General features: G+C 31.6%; 1 long non-coding RNA gene across 2 annotated transcripts; it reads right to left on the bottom strand.

Moving 5' to 3' along the window:
* Nucleotides 1-13681: 13681 nt before the first annotated feature.
* LOC148765830 (uncharacterized) lies at nt 13682-15401 on the bottom strand. Of its 2 annotated transcripts, none has more exons than XR_016029138.1 (4): nt 15234-15401; nt 14499-14731; nt 14075-14236; nt 13682-13975 (listed from the first exon to the last, which is right to left on the bottom strand). It is a non-coding gene; the product is annotated as an uncharacterized LOC148765830 (long non-coding RNA). The 2 variants fall into 2 exon arrangements; XR_016029137.1 differs by having other exon boundaries at nt 13682-13971.
* Nucleotides 15402-25556: the final 10155 nt, after the last annotated feature.

Here is a 25556-nt window from a genome sequence, read left to right as displayed (position 1 = left end):
TCAATAATATAATTCTTATCAATTCCACCCATTATGCTCTAACTTTCTTAATATTACACATTGACCACGGATTTAAACAAATATATCACATTAACCCCCAAAACTTTTTTTTTTTTCAGAAAATAATTTTTTTTCTGAAATGTCCAGATTCCGGCGTTGACCGCCGGAAACCGCCGGTCTCCGGCGTTGCCTTTTTTTTTTGAAATTTTTTTTCCTAAAATTTTTTTCCGGCCGGTCAACCACCGTTGACCGCCGGTCTCCGGCGTTGATTTTTTTTTTAATTGTTTTTCTTAGAAAAAAAATATTTTAATTAATATTACTGTCTTGGCTACTAAATTACTGTCTCAGACAGTAATATTACTGTTTGGGACAGTAATATTACTGTTTGGGACAGTAATATTATGAATATTATTTTTCCGAACAATAATATTATTAATATTATTGTCTAAGACAGTTAAATTATTGTTAGAAGACAGTAATTTAACATCCAAGGCAGTAATATTAATTAAAAAAATTTTTTTTAAGGAAAAAAAAAAAAGTCAATTAACAGTTAAATTACTGTCTCCGACAGTTAAATAACTGTCGGAGACAGTAATTTAGCAACGAATACAGTAATATTAATTAAAAATATATTTTTTAAGAATAAAAAAGTCAATTAACAGTTAAATTACTGTCTCCGACAGTTAAATAACTGCCGGAGACAGTAATTTAGCAACGAATACAGTAATATTAATTAAAAATATATTTTTTAAGAATAAAAAAGTCAATTAACAGTTAAATTATTGTCTCCGACAGTTAAATAACTGCTGGAGACAGTAATTTAGCAACGAATACAGTAATATTAATTAAAATATTTTTGAAGAAAAAAAAAAAAAGAGTCAATTAACAAAAATCCCACACAATCCCCCAATTATCTCCTTTATCACGCCGTTTCGATTAAAGTTTTATTATTATTATTTTATATCTTTTAAATAGTTTTTTTTTATATCAATTTAAAACAAAAATTAGTTTTTTTTATTTATTTCACTTTTTTAAATGACTTATATTTAAAAAAATTGAAATCCACTACATACACATCAAAAACCACTAAATCTATCGAAAACTATTATTAAATTAAAGTAAATTACTATAAATAAGCATAATCCACATTAATATTCACGTAATCCACTCTGTAATTAATGAAAACCACTCCATAATTAACGAAAATCACTATGTAATTAACAAATTTCATTACAAAAATTCACTAAAAACTTATCAATTAACAAAAACCACTTAATAATTAATGAAAACCACTATGTAATAAGCAAAAACCACTGTATAATTAACGAATTCCATTACGAAAATCCACCGTGTAATTAATGAACCACTTTGTAATTACAATTTTGACTTCTTGATAAATGGGGACTCATTATCAGTAGTAGCTTCTCAGGGGTTGCACAAAAACACGAGTTTGTTTAGCTTATAGACACATGTCGAATTCCATTTGTTTGTGAGAAGATTGGTTTATGTACTAATGGTGTTTCCTCAATAGTCCCGCATGCTCGAGCTCCTCGGGTTTTAATCTCTGTTTTTTACGCCACAACAATGGAGAAACTTGTGCATTTTAATTGTGTATTTGAATCTCTGTTTTTTTCGATCCCACAATAATGGAGAAACTTGTGCGTATGTGTGAAAATAATGGCAGTTGTATGTGTGTGTGGGCGCGTGTATGAGAGAGAGAGAGAGAGAGAGAGAGAGAGAGAGAGAGAGAGAGAGAGAGAGAGAGAGAGAGAGAGAGAGAGAGGAGAGAAGTATATAATATATGGAAAATATATTATACATCTTTCAATTATAAATTAAATATGCATTATTTCTTAGTTAGGGGTACAATGATAATAATTGAGTGTTATTAATTAATAAAAGTTGTTTTTAATTTATCTCAAAAATGTAAAATCAAATTGTGCTCATTGTAATGACACTTGTGTAATGGATAGTTTTGTCAAATTATCCCTAATTATTAAGCTGTTATATTTAGATATTCACTCAACAATTAATAAATAGTTTCATGCATGGTAACGTGGAATACATGTAATTTCAACAAATGTAAGTTTAAATTACTGTATCTCATTCTTTTTTTTTTTTTTTTTTATATTAATGTATCTCATTCAAAAGGTTATTTTGCAGCCTCGATATGCATTATAACTTTCTACTATATTTTTCTGCTTTATCTACTGCATTTGGTCGAATGAATTAAATTTAATTGAAAATTATTTATAGAAAACTTGGATGATAATAAATTTTGTATTGTAAGTTGAAGTTGACTGTTAATTTATATGAGCTACCATCTATAGTATTGATTTTTAATGTTACTGGGACGGGGATCTTAAATTATGTAGTCTATTTTAAAATAGAAAACTTGGTTGATAATAAATTTCATATTGTAAGTTGAACTCAACTTTTATTTTCTATGTTTCTACCATGTATAGTACTTTTTTCTGATGTTGCTAGGACGAGGATCTTAAATTTCGTAGTCTATTTGAAAAGATTTATTGCATTCAACACTACTTTATTTTTATTTTCATTGTTAAAATTTTCTTTTAGTTACTTTATTAGCATAAACTTTTCCATAATTCATTTTTTTAGTATTATTTTTGCATCTATGAAAGTGAGAATGTGGACATGGTTCTTCTATTTCTAAATGGACAAAACACCCTTGGAAAATTAAGTTTGTAAAATAATCCAGTAAATAGAAATTAATTAGCTAGCATGAACATGATTAAAGTAACTGGCGGGATGGTATTTTTTTGGATTCAATGGTACAGAAAGAACACCTCTCACTTAGAGAGAATTTCATAAATCTACCATTTAAGTGACTACTTAGAGCGTATATAAGGGAAGAAGGTCTAATAGGACTTAGTGGATTTCAAAGCAGAAGTTGTTCACGTGGTTATAATTCAAGGTCTTATAGGATTGAGTGAAATTTCTTACATTGAGCTAAAATTTGAAGGCCCACTTCAGATCACCTGTACTAATTGCATTTAACCAAATTTAATATATTGAAGTAGATTCATCTTGTTATTTATTCATAAAATTAATTTTCTATTATTTGAAGAAAGCATTTAAAAAAATAATTTACATCCATGTAGTAAAGGAATTTAAATAAGGGGAATTGGCTAGATGTCCTATTTCTTTTGAAATTATATGGGTGGAAATCCATTATATTAGATGAATATAGCTATAGGTCATTTAATCAATAAAATTAATATTAAATAAATAAAATTATTAGTATATAGATATAAATACGCTCAACTAATATTTATATAAAATAATATTTATTTAAATAAGAAAACAAATCTCACATATCATCACTCTATCTATTATTTCCCTCTCATCTCTCCCTCTCTCCACACACACATGAATGCACGCCTCTCTAGAACCTCTCTCTCTTTCTCACTTTCTCATTCCTTGTATTTATACATAGTCAAATAATTTTGTTTGCATTTTTTAAAGGGGCTATTTGACAAACCCTCTCATTGAATTTTGACTTCATGATAAAATCCATTTATCTGTATTATATAAAAAACTAGTAATGCACCCGTGCGATACACGGAGATATATTTATTGTTTACTGAATAATTTGTTTTTATAAAAGGTACACAAATTAAAAACGATAAACATCAAAATGAAATACGAAATACAAATTAAACAAAACAAACATTCCGTTTGGTATAAATAATGAATTACAAAAATAAGTGATAAAAAAATATGGAAATAATAAAAGTGTCATATACAAATAGACAATACATCATTTGGATCACAGGGATACTGAGCTAACCTTGTATCGAATAACGAAAATATCATATACAAAAAAGTTCAAATAACCAAGGTTGTAAAAAACGGAAATCAGGATGGAGGAGGTTAGGCATGCCTCACAATTAATCGGTGCATTGGTGATTAATCGGGCGATAAATCGTAAATAAATTGATTTTTAAAATTTAATATAATATATTTCTATATATTATTTATAAATTCTCAAAACATGTATAAAACAATATTTAAACATGATTATTTCCCTATCATTTACATATCCTAACAACATAATAAAAATTTAATAATAAGATCATAATTTTTTTTTTCACAATTGCACTAGCGACGTATACGTCATACTCGTCGCGAAGGTAAAAAAATAAATTGCAAAAAATATTTTTCATGCGTCGGTTATATAAAAACGTTGCTACGAGAGTGCTTTATTATTTTTTTTTCCCTTTGCGACGGTTTGTTAACATTAGTCGCATACTGGCGACGATTACTTTTATCGTCGCGAGATATTCCATCGAAATCTTATTTTCCGATATCTTGCGACGTTTTTTAGTCAAAATGGTCGCAAACTAGCGACGATTCCGGAATCGTCGCAAAAAAAAACGTCGCAAGTGAGCTGTTTTAGCCTAGTGATAATACAATAACAAAAGCTTATAAAATACAAATGAAACGCAAATCTTTTGAATTTAAATTTACTCTTAAACATTGCAAGCATATATTATTAAATTCTTTAACAATAACAATTAACATAAACAAAATAAAGCATGAACTCATTTTTTTTTATTAAAAGCCCAACTTATATTTTGAAATAAAAAAGTTAAGAAAAAGAAAACAGTTTTTGTTCAATTTTCGGCACTAAAGTTTGACCCACCTCCAAAGTTTGACTGCCTCAGACCGCTTGAACCCGCCTAAAACCTCCTCAACCCGCCTAGGACCGCCTAGAACCGCTTCACAGGCCAATACCCCAATTTTCAAACTTTTACACTAAAATCGTAAAGGTTTGGGTCCGCCTCCGCCTCAGAGACAGGTCGTATCAACCGCCTCGGCCGATTTTTAGGACACTGCAAATAACTATATGAAATATTCATATCATATTTTCTATTATTTCAACACTGAAATGCACGGGGCAATTTAAAAAATAAAAATGCATTTTACATAAAATATTCGAACGTAAACTTTGAATATATAGTTGATATTATAATACGCTACATTCCAAAAACTTAAAAAAAATCTATTCTATTGATTTGAGTACCAAATTAAACAAAATAAATGATAAGAAATTACAAAATACAAAAATTATGATATACAAAATAAAATACTTCATTTATCCTAAATGGTACAATTATCTCATTCAATGCACTCGGATCCTTAACATGAGATTTTAGTTATCGAAGTGGTTTTTTTATAGCACAAGCATTAATATCTCCGTAACTCATCTTTGGGAGTAACGTGCACATTTTTCATTACTCATATACAATCACTGACACGCATCACTGAAACATAAATCACCTAAAAGTGTAAGAAATAAACAAAATTTAAATGAAAGTACCTTGATAGAAAAGAACTTCATTGGATTCGACAATAAGATTAGCTTAAAGTGCAAATAAACCTAACACTGCAAAATAATTGTTCATATTTATAATACAAAAGATAAATATGTTATCGAATCACAATATACAATTTCGTGATATAATGTTATATTCGCTAAAAAATTATTTTAGTCAAAAGTGCTAGTAATGTTAATCGCTCGATTCTGAGTTGATGAATATCTTTATGCCACCTCTTAACTTTCGACATTGCGATGTATGATTGTCTGTGTTGCCTCTAATACTAATAATAATACCAATACACATACCAATATCGATACCGATACGCATAACGATACCGATAACGATACCGATACCGATAGCGATGCCGATACCGATACCGATACCGATACCAATGCCAAAACGATATGGATACTAATATTAATATTAATGCTAATACTAATATTAATGCTAATGCTAATACTAATACTAATGCTAATGCTAATCATAATACTAATACTAATACTAAGTTTCATACTTATAGTTATACTGATAATAATATAATACTAATATCAATGTTAATACTAATGTTAATACTAATACTATTACCAATACCAATACTAATACTAATACTAATACTAATACGAATACTAATACTAATACTAATACTAATACTAATACTAATACTAATACTAATACTAATACTAATACTAATACTAATACTAATACTAATACTAATACGAATACTAATACTAATACTAATACATATACTAATACTAATACTAATACTAATACTAATACTAATACTGATACTAATACTAATATAATACTAATACTAATACTAATACTTATACTTATAATTATAGTTAAAGTATATAATGATAATAATATAATACTAACGCAATAAATAATATGTTAAATTTACATATTAGTATATTATAATTAATTTACATACTTAAACAATAATTATCGAAAATAGGAATTAATTCCACTCAAATATGGCAAAACATAGTAAATAATCATCTAAATATATATTCCAATCATTAACAAATTATTCAACTTGATACAAATTACGGTTAAATACAGTTTGCACCTCTAAAGTATAGAGTTAGTAACACTTACCCCCTTAAAGTTACACATGAAACACCTACCACTATAATGAATTTGATAGAAAGACTTTGACTTTGATAATGTGGAATTTTTATTCCATAAATAATACCCTTCAAATCATTATATAAATAATGAATATGCAGCAATAATTTTTTTAAACACCTTTGAAGATATATCTCAATTTTATTATTTCAATATATAATTTTATGAACGAAAAAGAATGAATTTTGGTTTCATTTTTTTACTTTATGTTCATTGTTATTTAAAGAAAGTTTATTAATTACTCAAAATTTAATTTTAATTTTATAATTGATCTTGTTATATTAAATAATGTATGACTCTAACATATTAATTATTGTTTTTCGCATGAATGTTTAACAAATTTTATTATTTTTCAGAAAATTAATTGAGATTTTTATTTATATTAGGGTCATGCAGTAATTAAAATGTGGAGGTACATCATAAATAAAAATAATTTTTTTAATAATTTTTTATTACATAATTAAAATTGTTTTTTTGAAAGATTGTTGAAAACTATTATTCCATATTCATCTTTTTATAATGGCTAGAAGACATTTTGGGAAGAAAAATGACATACATTCAAAGTTGAAGTCTTATTAGCATTAAATTCACTCATGGAGAGGGTAAGTGTAACATTTGTAACATTAAAGGGTAAGTGTTAATATCCCTATACTTTAAGGGTGCAAACTGTATTTAATCTATATATTAATAGGGGCTTAATTCGATCCACGTTGCATCTCTTAAAAGTTGCATTTTGACACTTTGTATCCTTGAAATAAATCAATAGAATATGCCCCATCAAAGTACAATAAATCATTCATAATTCACCTCATATCAATTTTTTAAAAAAATATTGAGGTGAATTTCATATTTTTACTTGTACTTCTATAAAGATGCAAATTGTCAAATTAAATTTTTTAATTTTCTCAATCTTCCAACCCAAAATTTTCATAGATATATGTCATCTTGAAGTAATAATATTTTCTTATTTTTTTGTTAAAAAACAAAAAGTACAAAAAATAGTAAAATATCTCGTTGAAACTTTAAACTTTTATTTTCTCACAAAAAAATTGATGTTACAAATATTTCATCACCAAATTATTTGTCTTTTATCGAAACTGGTAAAAACAAATTCGTAGTGTTTCTTTTATATGAGAAACTATTTTTTTCTACTTATCCTGTGATAGATATATCTTAAACGTTACTCGTATTTTACACCATGAAAGAAATAATACTGAAAAGAAAAAAATATTCCCGTTCACTTAAGAAAGGAAAACCAACATGGGGTGTACTCAATCAGGGTATTTTTTAAATATTTCAATAAATTTATCATTGCGGAGAAAAGATGCATCACCTTAAAAAATTTAGTTTCCCGTTCGCCATTTTCTCACAAATTACTGAAAATTGATATTTTTTTATATAAAAAATTCACCAAATATTTTCACCAACTGCAATAAATGTCCTACAATTGAATTGTTTGGTGATAAAAGTTTATGAGAATTCCTTCTTTCTTTTGTGAGAAAATATATTTTAAGGAGACATTTTATTTTTCTTTTTTGCGTTTTTCACTTGAAATTAACTTAATATTTTAGTATATTCCCACTAAACAAAATCACCAAAAAGATGAAAAATCACTCATAACTTCTAAAAATTAATTACGGGGTGCATTGTGAATGATTTATTATTGTTCAATTCTGTAAAATACTATTAAATTTTTTCGGCAAGCAAAGTGCAAAAAGACTACATTTAAAGGGTACAAAGTGAGGTTAAGACATATTAATATAGATTGTATATTATAAAAAGAACCCTTTAAAATAAAAAAAACTTCAACATCAAAAGAAAAAAAATGTATTAAGAATCAAGACTCATGCAACCAACTTACCAAAGTGTTGCGACCTGTATGATTTGACGATACAACTGGACCAAGAAAATGCATTCCATTATATGCAATAATAAAGTGAGGGGATTGCATTTTTTTTTCAAACACACAAATTTACTATTGCCCCAATCAAACTACTAATCAATTATAAAAATTAAAAACAACTTGCAAAAGTTTATCTATGTGTATATGTATGCTTGTGTCGTCGCCCTGTTAAATTCTCCGTTCTCTCTCCTCGTCTTGGGCTCCGTGCGCGGCTCCTCTCATATAGCAAGCCGCGCGGCTTCTCACACGTAGAGATTCACGCGGCTTCAAGCCGCGCGGCTCTAATTCGCGCGGCTCCCCTCACATAGAAATTCGCGTGGCTTCAAGTCGCGCGGCTCCTCTCACGTAGAAATTCGCACAGCTTCAAGATGCGCGGCTCTAATTGGCGCGGCTTCCAAGGCAGTGTAATCATCCGCAAATTTCAACGCGCTCCACCAAATCGCGCTCCAATGTTTACGCGCTTCACCAAATCGCGCGGGAAGTTCAAGGCGCTCCACCAAATCGCGCCCGGATTTTTACGCGCTTCACCAAATCGCGCGGAAATTTTAACGTGCTCCACTAAATCGAGCGCGCTCTCCAATAGATGAATAAAATTATTATTTCTCCACGCCAGCAATTAACGGTACTCCACAACACCGATCTACCCTGGACACGATCCGGTACACTTTTCGACTTGACTCCCATATCGAATCGAGAGTGGTGGGCTTGCGAGACAACTCCAACGAGGAGGCAACTCGCTCAGAACTACAAACCCGCAGCAAGACAACTCCCATGAGGAGCCAACTCGCTTGACACTACGAATCTGTTGTTGCGAGACAACTCCACGAGGAGACAACTCGCTCGCTAGTAGAACCCGCAGCGAGCAACTCCCACGAGGAGACAACTCCCTCGGTCCTACAAACCCGTTGCGAGGCAATTCTCACGAGGATTCAACTCCCTCGGTACTACAACCCGCAGCGAGACAACTCCCACGAGGAGCCAACGCGCTCGGTCCTACAACCCGTTGCGAGACAACTCCCACGAGGAGCAAACTCGCTCGGAACTACAACCCGTAGGGAGACAACTCCCACGAGGAGATAACTCGCTCGGTCCTATAACCCGTTGTGAGACAACTCTCACGAGGAGCCAACTCCCTCGGGTCTACGAACTCACAGCGAGATAACTCCCACGAGGAGACCACTCGCTCCCTCCTACAACCCGTTGCGAGACAACTCCCACGAGGAGCCAACTCGCTCAGTACTACAACCCGCAGCGAGACAACTGCCCCGAGAAGCCAAATTGCTCGGTACTACGAACCCGCAGCGAGACAACTCCGACGAGGAGCCAACTCGCTCGGTACTACAACCCGCAGCGAGACAACTCCCACGATGAGCCAACTCGCTCGCTACTACAACTCGCTCAAAGTGACCTCAATCCGCACACTCCTCAGTCGCGCATCACCCAACGCTCCAACAACTTCGCTGCGAGACAACTCTCTCGAGGAGACAACTCGCTCGCAATTCACTACACAATCACAAGCTCAAGTTAGCACAATTACAACCCTAGAAACACTTAGAGATATTATGAGAATCTATATAGCCTGGCCAGCTCGATTACTCAAATTTCTCTACATGTCTTCGACGGGTCCTTCATTAAAACGTGGCCACGGTCCTAACATACTTACGACCCGCGAGGTCTAACAAGGGGCACGATCCCCATAAAAAAATCTTGAGAGCTTGATCCCTTCCTCAAGTACATCACGCACAATGCTATATGTAAACACATATAAGCAACGCGTCAGAACATTGACATTGTCAATAAATAACAACTCCCACTAGGAGAATACTCGCTCCGTGCTACTACATCGTCGCGGGACAGCACCGACAACTCAAGTAACTTACATCGCGACAACTTGGTCGCACTACGCACCAACGCGCCTTCACGTCCCTCCGACACACGCTCCAACGCGTTTTCGCACACCATTAGGCCATACGCCAATGAGCGGCTTCTACAATTTTTACTCTCGACACGATCTGGCACCCATTTCGACATGTCCCCACATCGACTCGAGAGTGGGGGGCTTAATTATATGCCTAATTGGGCCCACCCAATGGGCCTACAATTTCTTTACCTAATGGGCCACAAACTCAATATTTAAGACCACTATCACCGAGGCCCAAACACCTTCAAGTGAGGTTTGGGCCCGACAATCTCAACTAAGCTATAAATAAAGGTTTTAACTCATTCCTAAGGTACGTCCTATTAACTGAGCAATACTACAATATGTATTATCTGGACTATTTCCACTATCCGCACGTCTGACTTAGCATCGGAGGGGTTTCCGCCGGATCAACCCCCGGCTTAGTTCACGTGAATCAGGTATCTCAAGGTCATCAAGCTCGTGATCCAGTGATCCACTCTGCTCTTCCAACTCATCCTACTTCAACTGTCTAAGGTGATCTATCTCTAGCATCATCATATAACAAGTTAAAATCTTCCTTTCACTTCCAATTTTTTTTTTCTTTTTTGAAATCATAAGTAACAGCACCAGCACCAGAGACTATTTCTGTTAGCAGTACACAAAAAATGTCTCGTACTCATTCTGTGGAATTGTATGTGTCAATGGTGACATTGGAAGAGCTTGTAAAGTTTTAAATATCTTATAAGCGCTTTAAAAAGTTTATAACCTTAGCCAAACGTCTCTAAATCAAATTTTCGATATCAACTAATGTGAAAAGCTATTGCAGTACTCTAATGAATAATTTTAGAGGTAAAACATTAGAAGTATAAATTGAACAATCTAGCCCATTCAATTACCTAATAACAACCAAAAAAGTTTAGGGGCTTTAGGATATACGTCTCTAGTGACAAAATTTTTAGAACTAAATGACAAGCTCAACTAAACATTTGTTTCACATTCTTTCTAAAATTTATTCCAAAAATGCCCCTCCACTCACAAATTCAAAATATGCATCAAGTAAATTCCAAACTGCATTTCTCATTTTATTTATTATGCATTTAGTATTTCATATCTTCATGTAGCATTTTAATTTTTTTTACAGAATATCCATTTGTCTTGCTTTTTTTTATACTTCATTTTGGAATTTTATACACTACTATAAAAACCTTTTTTTTACATAATATTAACAATTAAAAAAAACAAGAGAAAGAATGCTATTTATTTTTATTTTTTTATTCAGTTTTACATATTTTTCAATTAGTCTGTAGTAGACTATGATGTACTACGGTGTACTATAGCATACTACGTTGTACTACTACGGTGTACTATTCTTTACTAACAAACCCTAGCCGCCAACAATTCCCAGCTGTAGCCAACCCTTGCAACCAAGCTCGCAGCCGCCGTGACCGTAGTCAGCTACCAACTTTAGGAAAACCTAAATCTGCCATTTGAACCCAAACCAAGCAAAATATCTTCAAATATAAGACAATCAAATGCAATTAATTATTCAAAGTATGCTTTCAATAACATCCCAACCATAACCACAACTCCCGTTATCGCCGCCTCCACCACGACTCCCTCCACCGCCCCTGCCCCTGCTCCCTCTGTTACCGCCGCCATCGGCGGCGTTCGTGCCACTACTGGAGAAAAAGAGAGATAGAGAGATGAATAAAGGGAGATAGAGAGAAAATATGAGAGAGAGAGAGAGAGAGAGAGAGAGAGAGAGAGAGAGAGAGAGAGAGAGAGAGAAGAAAAATAAATTTGAATTGAAGAAAGTGAATGTATAGGTTATAGCATTTAAGGTATAAGGGCAAAATATGGATGAAACAAATTGGGATGTGCCTCATTTATTATTTCAAATTAAGGATTTAATTAAAAGATTAATTTTGCACTTGTCATTTAGTACAAATTGAGCTTCGTTTAAGGGGCTCGTGGCATATTACCACATATTTTTATTGCAAGATAAAAAGAAAATCTGGCGATTCAATCAGGCGCAAGTGAATAGCTAAATATAAACACAAAATGCAAAAAATAAATTAAGATCATATAGTACTTACTATATTTTCTATAATTAAAATATGTGGTCTTAAGATATAGGTCCCTGGTGACAAAACATATTAGAACTAAATGACAAACTTAATTAAACATTTGCTTCACATCCTTTATAAATGTCCTTCACATACAACAAATGAAATATACATCAAGTAATATTTAAATTGCAGTTATCATTTTATTATTCTGCATTTTACATTTTTATTTTTCCATCTAATATTATTTTTTGTACGTGGAACATGATTTTTTTCTCTTTCATTTTAGTATTTTAGTATTATAAAAAACTATTTTTTTTTCCTTTTTTTCTACATAATATTGGAAATTATGATTATTTTATTTTTATTTTTTTGGGCCATAGTCACCCACAGACATCCGTAGAAACTCATAGTAATCGTAGTGACCCATAGTCATTTGTGCTGTCGTAGCCACCTATAGACACCCATAGAAATCTGTAGTAGTCGTAGTAATCCATAGTCATTTGTATTGCACAATTTGAAACCCTAACTCCCTCTTTGAACCCTAGCCGCCAGCCAGCCATAGACACCCACGGAAATCCATAATCATCCAAAAATAAAACCCAAGATCTACAACCACTGTCGCCATAGCCGCCAAAATAAAAACTTAGATCTGCAAAACCGTCACCATAGCTAGCACCATCTCCATATTTATCGCCTCCCGACCATTCCTTATCCCCATAACCACTCCCTTACAACCACCACCGCCCCTAACCGCCTCCATAACTATCTCCACCATACCCACGACCTCCATAGCCACCGCCACTCACCATAGAGCCACCTCCATAACAACCCCCACGATATGCACCGCCTCCATAGCAACCGCCATTCACCGTGACCGCCTCCATAACAACCCACTACAAGAAAAAGGTGTTTTAACAATGCTTGATGTGTGTTGTGAAAGGGTTAAGACAACACGGAACCGAACATTGTTGACCAACATGTTGTTAAATCCTCGGCACATTTAACAACGTACATACAACGTTGTAAAACAAGTAAATGCCCGTTGTATAAAATCGACAACAATGCATCATGCATGTTGTCATAGGTAATTAACAACATGCACATGCGGGTAGTTATAAGTTTTATGACAACAAGTCAAAGTGTGTTGTCATACACAACAACAACATTTAAATGCATCATGTCGAAAGATATATAACGATGCACATCGCATGTTGTTATAGTGTGATTACAAATATTTTATTAATTCATTAATAATATGCTATTCATGTTGTGCAAATTGTATTCATTCGGCCTGCCAAACAATAATGCTATTTGTTCACAAATTTCACCATCCATTTACATTTCAAAATCAATTCTTTTCCCTTAACAAAATCGAAATGTCAATAAACAAAGTAATTCAAAACTAAATCGTCAAATTCACAATACCATACATGGTCTAATTGAATAAAAGTCGATCTACTCAAAGTACAGTACGATAGATAAGACTAAACTAATTTATTTACATTTAACTTGTAGCAGTCTTATAACACAATGTAAACTCACATTCTATTCAAGTCAAAGTTCATCTAATCTTCGATTTCCCTTGTCTTCAGTTTCTTTCGCGACAATGGAGATATTCCAAATCTGTCTAACACCAATGACAAAAAAGGATAGCAATTAAAATGAAATAATATGTGTATGTACCAAAATAACACCTTTTAAAAGTTAAGTTGTCAATGAATAAGACCTTCACTTATCATTGTGACAAAACTTCTTGGCCACACAATTGTACTCAGTAAAACATGCAAACAAGAAAGTTTAAATATATTTAAAATGACAAGAAATGAGATCACTTTCATACTCACTATGTATAAGATTTGGGCAGACCTTTTAATGCCTCGACGTGAACCTATCACCCATGCCGCTGCGAAAAGTAAAATACGGTAAATTATCCTCATATATTGAAATTTTAGAATGCAAGTAACTTTAATCAAGAAGGTGATGAACAATAAATATTACCCAAGCCATTTATAATTGGATTGTAGTAGAAACAAATAGCAAACGAACACGAGATAGAACACCTGATTGCATTTTAGGATTGCAAGAAACGTTATTTTAAGAAATAATAAGATCATATGAAAATGGAAAAATAAGTCTCGCAACTAACTAACCGCTGGTGGTGTGGCAAGAATGTCGTCAGCAACATGTATGCTCTTAATATTGTAGCACTCATCATCACCGTTAGCTCGAGGCAGTTTATTCCTAATGATCCAAGTAGTTTCTTAGTCTAGTCCAAATGCACCGTGCAAGCACAATGTTGTTTGCTCGATTTCTTTTGCCTTTGGTCAACCACAAGAATTACCACTGATATTGGAAGAGTATTGGTCAATTCATCCTGCTCTTTCTGGTAAAAAATATGTCCAATTACATAAATTCACAAGAAAATAACAAATAAAGCAAGGGCATATATTTAGTTTAGCAAATTATTTATGTTCCATCAAACTTATTTCGAATATCTTAAAACAAATACAACCCATTCACAGTACTCTGCACACCCTTAGCTCAAACCTAAATTTTAGACACCTCTCTATCAAAAGAGTACCCACAAAACACGGAAAGAAAAATATTTGTTCCGATTGTTTGCAACATGGATTATTCACTACCAATTGATTACATCTAATGGCATCAGACACAAAATTGTTAGAAAATATGTAAATTTGAAAATTAACTCACTACATTTAGTGGAATAATCACTCAAAATTGTAGCATTAACAGCAGGATACTCCACCAAATTAAAACTTGGACCTTTACACATATAATCTGAAAATTGAAGAATCAGAAGAACAAAAGTATTCCGCCAAAACATCACTGTAAAATTAAATTGATCAAGAAATGAATAATTGTACCTGATTCAAAATAGATGGGCGAGTGAGCAGGAAGCGAGAGTGGTACCACGTTTTTTATGATTCCTTGACAGAGATTTCCTCGTATTGCAGCCAAAATTTCTTCAAATCTGGAGTTCAATTAATTTTGTTTTGGTGATATTTGGCATTTTAGGAACGAGGAGGTAGAGAACCGTCACGATGAGAGGGAATCGTCGTAGCGAGAGTAATAGGTTTTCTGTCTAGCGCGAGAAGATGGAAAGAGGAACAGAGCAAGAAGAAAAGGAATAATAGAGAAAAAGAGGAAAAAATAAAGAAAATTAGGGGATATTAAAAAGAAAAAAAAAAGTAATTAATAGTGATGGAGGAAACTACCGTCTATTTTACATGGTATTTTATTAAATTGTTATGTTATAATTCTTGTGTATTTTTTACTCTTTTTTTTTTCTTACATCTTATGTTTACTTTTTTATACTGTTATATTAAAAATATAAATATATTTTCTATTTAAAAAAATAAACAAATATATATTAACTTTATTTTAATACTTAGATGTTCAATAATTAGAACTATGAGGCTATATAACAAACATAATTAGCTTCTTAAATAATGTTAGTATTAGTAAATTAATTCATAATTTACTTGTAAATTTAATTAAAAAATACGTTAAAGTTATGGCACTACAAAATGTTTTGAAGTAATCTAATTCGACAACATGCGCCGTATCTTGTTAGAGTTACATTAATCCACAAGGCGCGCAAACACGTTGTTGTCTACAATTTGAAGACGGAGATTTTACGACATGCATTCCCGTCTTGTAGTAAACTACTTTAACAAGGTGCAAAATGCGATTGTTGTTAAATATATTTTTTCAGTACTTATAACAACAACATTGTTACCGTCGCCTCCATGACCACCTCCACCGCCTCCATATATAGCCGCTCACCATAACTGGGACCAAGAGAGATAGAGAGGGAGAGAGATAGAGATTAAGAAAGAGAAACAAAAAGAACGAGAGAAAAAAAGAGAGAAAATAAAAGAAAAGAAACATATATGGGTTATAGAAATAAAAGAAAATAAAAATAGAGGTTATATTTAGAGTTTATGCGCAAGTTAGAGATGAAAAAAATTAGGAGTGTGAGACATATTATATTTTGAAATAGGAATGTATTTAAAAAAATTAGTTTGAGGTTGTCATTTAGTTCTAATTAAGTTTGCTACTAGGGACCCAAGCATATTAACCCCTAAAAATATATTGGGTGATGTACATGACAAGCTTTTGTAAATATAAAAATTTTAAAAGCTAATAACATTTCATCTTATTTTGTCAAGTCCCCTTTTCTTTAAAGTTTTCAACGGCTTTATTTTGGGAGATATCACACGACACGTTTTAGTAAACATAGACACCGTATTTTAAAAAAAAAGTCATTTTTTCTGATGAAGTTTGTTTTTTGATGCAACAAATTCATCCAAATCTAACACTATGGAGATAAATCTAAGTTCCAATTTCAAATTTAGATATTTTTCCAAATTTAAATCTAAGAATTAAGAACCATAATTTATGATATGGGCAAATTACGACCACCCCTGAATTATATGTATGGTCAAATTACGAAAACCTCCTCCCTATTTGGGTTATTACAGTCACCCCCTTAACTATGTATCATCTTACGAAAAGATCCCTCTAGAGGTAAATTTAGGGATGTTAATTCGGTAAAACCGAACCGAAATTTTGGTACACCAACATTTCATACCATTTACCGAACTAAATATACGATTTGATTCGGTAAGTAACCGAATTACATAAATTTTATGTAAAAATATTTAAAATGAGGGGATGGTTGTAATTACTCAAACATAAGACGTTTTTTTGTAATTTGATCATATCTCAGGGGTGGCCTTATTTGCCCTTTATGATAAATGTGCTTAATAGAGGTAAAAATTAAAATTAAAATAATATGCAATTTGCTATAGGTCCATAGATATGACTCCATTTGTCTCATATTATATGTGTTTTGAATGGTTGCACGCATATTGACAAACTCAATAAATATAAATATGCATGAATTGTACAAATATAACATAGTAAATATTAAAATACCCTTGTCAATAATTATTTTTCAATAACTAATTAAGAGTGATAATGACCAAAATTGATATATATATATATATATATATATATATATAAAAAAAATTTAAGTTTTAATGGAACTCTAAAATGACAAATAATCTGGGGAAAAAAACACCCCAAAACAAATAATATGGACAAATGGAGTAATAATTGCCATAATCTGTATTTTTCTATAATTTTATTGGATATTTTGTGGCAAACTGTTAAGTGTATATTTATACATTTAATTGTACCTTTTAATTGGAACTTTTGGTGTGTTTTAACGATAATTGGTGCTTAAAATGGAAATGGTTATTATTTGTATTTTAGGTGCAAATTGAAGAATTGGCAACTTATGAGGTAAAAACTGCAAATTCGGAGAAAAAGTGGGCCAAAAGTAAAAAAATCAGAACTCTGAAGAATTAATGACCGGACGGCCGTCCGGATTTAAGAAGGAATTCTCGCACGGCCGTCCGGAGGAACGAAGTGGCGCAGTGAAGGAATTTTAATTACACAAGGAAACCGCCCTTTTATATCTTTGCACCCTATTTAAAGGCCAAAAAGCACACAATTAGGGATCTATCTTTATCTTTCTACACGCTATCTAGGAGCACAAGAACGGAACAACGAAGACGAAGACTTGACGAACCTTCATCATAGTTCTCCTCTTTTTATTTTTATTCATAGCTTTTATTATTTTTCGTATTTTTATTATGCGTTTCGTAGAGAACATGAGTAGCTAAGTTTTTATTCTAGGATTTTGTTGGAACCCTATGTGGTAATTCGAACCTCGTTTTCTACTTTTATGCAAGATTAATTCTTCGATTATTTCTTCTATTTTGATCTTATTTAGCGCATGAACGTAGCTAATTTATGTTGTTATGAGTTATTGTTAGAATTGATTGACAGATCGTTTTAATAATTAGAACAAGAATAGGAGAGCCTTCGAGTAGTTTTCACCGGATGAGTGTGTAAATTGCATGTATTATCGTAGACATATAGATAATACCTTAGGTAGCCGTTTACGAGACTTGTTATTTAATGTTTTATTCATACTAGGTTTGCATAGACATATAGTGAATCTTTTATGAATAATAGACTCATAATACACGCGACAGCTGGTTATGAGTAATTTCGTGTCTTGGGTTAATAATCGGGAATTGTAACTTGCATGATAGAAGATTAATTGGGTGAAGAATTATCACATAGGGGAAGATAAAATCCTAGATCCGTTTTTATTGATATTCTCTCGTGTTTATTTGCTTTCATAATTAGTTTAATTGTTTTATTGATTTATTTGACAACTTTGCGTAGGCTGGATAAAAATCATAATTGTTTGACTTTGGTACTTAGGATTAGATAATTTGAGTATTCCCTGTGGGATCGACATCCGACTCTCACGAGTCCACTTTTACTACTTGTTTGCGATACGTGCACTTGCGTGTTAGGTATTTAGCCCAACACAAACATACCCCGAATAATATAAGGAACTAATTATTCCCAAACCTTTTGTCCACATCAATAAACCGTAATCCCTCCATTCTCTCCCCCAAACCACCGAATCAAATATCCACAATCAACAATTTCGATTTCTCCAAGAAAAATGGCTACTAAATTGCCAACCCCTTATGCGATGTGTTTGCAGTTAGTCTTCCCATAGCAATTCCAAATTTGCATTTTGTTTTTCGACAACAATTTAGCTCCAATTTGTATGTTTTTTGTTTGCAGTTTGTTGTCAAACGAATTGTACATTCATTTTTGTTGTTCGATTCCTCCATTTGCAGCTTTGGAGAAGCTGAGAAAAGCCAAAAAATGGTTTACAAGCGTAAATTTTAAGAATGATTTAACAATTACTATTTGTATGGGTTTTTTGTCTCATTGAAAAAAGATGATAGTTGTAAGGGTAATGGCACTTAACTCCTCTATAGTTACACATTTTTGTAGATGAGCCATTTGTACTTGTAATTCAACCCATAACCCCCTTGTGGTTGATGAGAGTAGTTTTTGTTAGTTTTTCTGTTAAACTTAATCGCATGTATTAAACATTAAAGTTATTTTTTTGCAAATCACCCCCTTGTGCTTGTGCTTTTATTTTCCTTTTCATTTTTGGAGATGACCCTCTGAAGTTTGACTCACACGGTTATGTTTGACGGAAAAACTAAAAGAAGCTATCCCATAAACCACAAGGGGTTGGTTATTTGCTGATATTATGAGAACAAGGGTGTCATCTGCAAAAACTTGTAACTACAGAGGATTAAGTGCTATTTACCCTAATGGTAAAGCATTGTTGTCATGTATATTTAGATATTGGGTAAATTACAACCACCCCGAGGTATGATCAAATTACAAAAAAACCCCTCATGTTTCGATAATTACAACCACCCCCTTAACTCCTTAAATTTACTCAAACGAGTACAAACTAGAGCACATTCCACGGAATCTAGATGATTATATTGAATTTGACATTATAAGGGTGGGTGTAAGAAAAAAAAACATGGTTGAAGGGGTAGATGTAATTATCCAAACAAGAGGGGTTTTTTGTAAATTGACCATACCTCAAGGGTTATTTGTAATATACCCTTAGATATTTGTAGAAGCATCGATATATGGGGTTCTTTCTCTATTATGTGCACGTGATTAATTTTTTTTTTTTTTTTTTTTTTTACTGTTCTTGTGGGCTGCATGTTGAGTCGATCAATAAAAAAACAACCGATCCATCTACACATGAGGCGGTCGAATTAGACTCTAATAAATCGATTCATGATCGATCATTGACAAGAAAATATAGATATTCGATGAATCACAAATCTTAATATTAACGACAATGTATAATTGACCAATTCCACCCTTTTCTGGTTATAGTGGGTAAAGTTTCAAGAGTTATAGGAAACTTCCAAGCATCTCTTAAAGAATCTCACACCCTTTGAGTTATGACGGTGCAGGGAAAAAAACAAAGCATAGTCATAAGAATGAGGACATTCGTGCATGAATTGATTGTGTTTGTAACATTTATTACAATAAACAAATGTTTTGACTGACACAACAACTCATCATGCATGATTACTGTTGCACGCGCTTCGGTGCAGTGCACCAGACTGACGACGCTTCCAATGAAATACAATATTATATCGTTTTGAAGATAGTAGTTGGAAAATGGAAGTGGCGTGGTAGGGCTAATTATCGGTTTTATTCGAAAATCAATTTATTTTTAACTCAATTTTTGTTATCGGTAATTAATGGTCAGCGAGTGGATTTAATTCGGTTCTCTGATTCTATCAATTACATATACATGAGTTCGGCGGTAATGTACTTTGTTGGAACCTTAAAATTGGTACATTGATAACAATGGACCCATGCTTCTTGAAAATAACTTTTTTCTTCTTAAATTTCAGTTAGTTAACTAAATTTATTTAACTATTGGTAATAATGTGAGAAAAAAAGGCTATTACAAATAAGTCAATCATAAATAAGTCAATCACGGGCAACTTATTAATAAAGACAATTAAATCAAAAACTCTTTCACAAAAAAATCAAGACAAAGTCTAGAGGTGTGTAAAAAACTAAAATACCCATCATGTTTTAATATGATTCAATTTCATCTCTTTAACTTAATTTAACTTCAATTTGACCATAATTTTCAGATATTATTCAATTTTGATCTCTAACCCAATTTTGATCGTAGCCGCGCTGGCCAACTGATGTTGACCGTCGAACTTCGGCGTTGCCTTTATTTTTTATTTTTTATTTTTTATTTTTTTTCCTTAACATTTTTTACCCCGTAAACAAACAGTAATATTACTGTGGTTGGCAGTAATATTAACCATAATAAATTAGTGTGTAGTACAATAATTTTATTGTGTTAACCAGTCAATAAAGACAAACATAATAAAAAACAAAAAAAAGATAATACCATTTTGGTTGACAGTAATAATAGTAATTTTACTGTCAATGACAGTAATATTATATTACTGTAACGAGAGTAATATTATTGTGTTATAGTAATTATAAGGATTAAATACAAAAACACCCTTGTATTATGGTCTTTGTATCATATACCCCCTTGTACTACACATAAATACAAAACACCGCTAGTGTTACATTTTTTTCCAAAATATGACGAAAATACCCCTGCTAAAGCATATATTTAAGGGTTTTTTTAAGCCATTTCCCACTATATATTTAACCATTTTCAGTCAATTTTACCTGGCAGATTTTGGTATTTATATTTTCTTCTCCAAAACATCTACTTACTTCGATTTTTTTTTATTTTTTGAATAAAACCTTTTATTTTTGTCATTTTGATTTTCTTATGATTAGAAACATCTTTACAATCCTATGATTGTTGAAAATTTGAACTATTGGAAGACATTTAAAAAAAATGAAAAAATGAGAAAAATCAAAATGACAAAAATAAAAGGTTTTATTCAGAAAATTAAAATAAAAGGTTTTATTCAGAAAATTAAAATAAAATCTAAGCAATTAGATGTTTAAGAGAGAAAAAAAAATAAAAATACCAAAATTTCCCTAGTAAATTGACCGAAAATGTTAAAAAATATAGTGGAAAATGGTTCAAACAAACCCTAATATTAAGAGGCTTAGCAGGGGTATTTTCGTCAGATATTTGAAAAAATGTAACAATAGGGTGGTTTTTTGTATTTATGTGTAGTACATGGGGTATATGATACAAAGTCCATAGTACAGGGGTGTTTTTGTATTTAACCCTAATTATAATGTCAACCACAATAAAATTATACTAGTACACGGTAATATAATTACGTTGGCCGATAAACAAATCAAACAAAATAAAAAAAACCAAAAATAAATAAAATTGATGTGATTGACAGTATCAGTAATAATATTGTGTTTACACTAATTTTACTGTCAAGTACAATAATATTACGATAGTAGACACTAATATTAATACGTTGAAAAGCCGAAAAAATAATAATATTGATGTGATTGATAATAATATTATTGTGTTTTTTTTTAATTGTTAAATATCATTTCATTACTGAAAAAACATCCTCAAATCATAATAATAACAAGAGGTAGTTAATATGAGAAAACATGCTCAAACCAAATTATTATAGATATGACTCACAATCCTCAATTTTATTATTTTAAGTAAACTCAAGTTATGTATCTATATGTTTTTGAAATCACCGTAATATTTGACTGAGTTACACAAAAATCCAATCATCTTTTTATTTTTTCATTTATTATTTATATAAGGTTTATATAATGACTTTTGCTTATTTGAAATTTGATCTATTTTCATTACCATCAGCTTTTCCTTTATGTTAGTTTCTATCATATGAACATACGTATTAAATCAATTTAAGTTGTATATTAACAAGGATAAATTACAAAAACCTCTTGAACTTAGGCTAAATTAATAAAAATACCCCCACATAGTAATTACCAAAATTCCCCTGATGTTTGTTTTCGTCTTACATCGACCCCATTACAGTATGATTTTTCACGATTTTTTTTTATTACGTGGAATATTCCCTGAAAAATGCCTATTCTACCTTGCACACGAGACATTTCTTTACGGTACTTTTTAAAGACAAAAATTACCCTCGTGGGGACTTTACACGAAATATTTATTCTTGTTAAATAACACCTTCACAACTTTTAAGTATTACCATTAACTCCCTTTAGGGTAATTTTTGTTTTTTAAAAATAGGATAAAAAAAAATGTCAATTCTGCAAAGGTAGAATCCACATTTTTTTGGGATATTACATGGAATAAAAAATATTCCTAAAAACATCACACCATAAGGGGGTCGTGTTAGACAGAAACAAACACTAGGGGGTTTTGGTAATTACAATAAGTGGGGGTGTTTTCCGTATTTTAGCCTAAGTTCAGGAAGATTTTCGTAATTTATTCTATTACCATCGATTATTGTTCTTTTTACATCTTAACGTTTTCTTATAATATTTTAAATAATTTTAATATCAGTTTGATAATATAATTAAATATTAATTTCAAATATATTTAATATGTGTTTTTGGATGCTTCAGCTACCACACATAATGAATTTGATATAAGGGTTGCGAGATTGAATATAAATGTTTTTTATACAAAATAAAAGATCATTGAAAAAAAATATTGATGCAAAAATAGAATTAGGATTGTGATTAGTATTAGCATTAGAATTAAGATTATAATTAATATTCTTTGAATTAGTATTAGTATTAATATTAGGATTAGGATTGGGATTATAATTAGGATTAATATAGTAGTATAATTACTATTAAGATAATGATTAGGATTAGGAATAGGATTATGATTAATATTAATATTAGAATTATGGGATAATTAGCAAGAAACCCCATCAAGGAAAATGAGTTAAGGATACATCCACTCCCAAAAATAGTTAGAGAAAACCCCCTTAGCTAATATCCACCCAAGTGATATTTTCATAATTCCAAAACTACCCTTAATTGTCTACTATACTCTTTCAAAACCCTAATTTTATTTTCTCCTTTCCGTCTCTTCTCTCGCGTCTCTTCTCTGTTTTTTTTTCTCGTTTATACTTTTCTCTCATTCTCTCTTATCGGATGATGAAGAACCAACCACCGACATCACCGCCAGAACAACGATGCCAATTTCGTTGAAGCCGCCGTCGTCGTTGTCGTTGTCGTTGCCGTCTCCATCGCCGTTGTTGCAGATCTTAACAAAAGCCATAAAGATGATGATGATTTTGATAGTGATTCTGAGTTCGAATACCACGGTTGCTACATCGTTGGCGAAAAGAGGTAAAATTGTCGATCGGAATCGGATTTTGATGGCTGGTGGTTCTGCTTTGGTTGGTGGTGCGAGTTGTGATTTTATTTATTTATATGTACTAAAAAAACCTATCATAATATCAATGTAAGGTGGTGATGGTGTGTTGTGGCGGCGGTGTGGTGACGATGGGGAGACAGATTTAGGGTTTTTTGGTAGATTGGGCGGATGACGGCGCGTGTAGAGAATTTCGCGCAGGCTAAAACCTTAATCGACTATGTACATGTTTATAGTAGATTAAGCTAATCGACTATGCTATGGTAGTCGATTAAGGTGCATCGACTCCAATTTTTTTAATTTTTATTTGGATTTTTTGTTTATTGATTCTAGTTGATTTTACATTTTTTCGCAGTTGTGATTTGTTATTTTTAGTAGCAGATTCTCAATCGACTATGCTTCACATCATAGTCGATTAATATGCTTCATTGATTCTAATTTTTTATTTTTTTTTTTTATTTTTGGTTTATTGATTCCAATTATATAAATCAATTATAATGTTTGTATATTGTTTGTTTTTGTAAAATATAGTTGAGTTTGCATTTTTGTAGTTGTGATTTGTTATTTTTAGTAGCCGGTTCCTTAATCGACTATAGTTCATCATAGTCGATTTAATATGCTTCATAGTCGATAATATACCTGATAGAAAAAACAAAAAGTTAAAAAAACAAAAAAAATAATAAAATAATAATAATAATTGGAAAAAAAAAACAAAAAAAAAAGGAAAGACACGCTGATGGGTCATGGGCAGGAATGGGCAGATAGAGTTAAAGGTGGAGGAACATAATTGGGAAGATGGGTGGCTAAAATTAAGAGTGGATTTTCGTCAAATGGTGCAAAATAATTTAGGTCTTTCCCTATTAGTATTGAGGGGGTTATATCAAAGAGCCCTTAGAATTATAATTTTAAGATTATAATTACGATTAGTACTACAACTAGTGACATGTATATTAGGATTATGATTGCCATTAGAATTAGGGTTAGAATTAGAATTAAAATTAGAATTAGAATTGGAATTAACATCAGCATTACCATTACCATTAGCGTTATTAGTATTAAAACTATTAGGGTTATGATTAGAATTATGATTAGTATTAGGATTAGAATTATAATTAGTGTTATGAATAAAATGAGGAATATGATAATGATTTGGATAATATTAGGATTACAATTATAATTAGCAGTAGCAGAATGATTAGCATTAGCATTAAAATTAGTATTTGTGTTAGTACATTAGCATTGACGTTAATACTATTAACATATTAGCATCAGTTATAGTATTAATACTTGTATTATTATCACTATCAGTATAATTATCAGTATCAGTATGAGTATCAATCAATATTAGTATCGATATTAATATCAATATTAGTATCAATATTATTAGTATCAATATCAGTATTGGTAGTGGGCTAGTGGCGTATATATTTTATCTCTTTTTTACTAT

The sequence above is a fragment of the Erythranthe guttata genome, chromosome 13 (assembly GCF_056151865.1).
Source record: "Erythranthe guttata isolate IM_541 chromosome 13, IM_541, whole genome shotgun sequence".
Taxonomy (NCBI): domain Eukaryota; kingdom Viridiplantae; phylum Streptophyta; class Magnoliopsida; order Lamiales; family Phrymaceae; genus Erythranthe; species Erythranthe guttata.
Note: the sequence above shows the minus strand (reverse complement) of the source record. Positions and strands in the feature narration are given on the sequence as shown.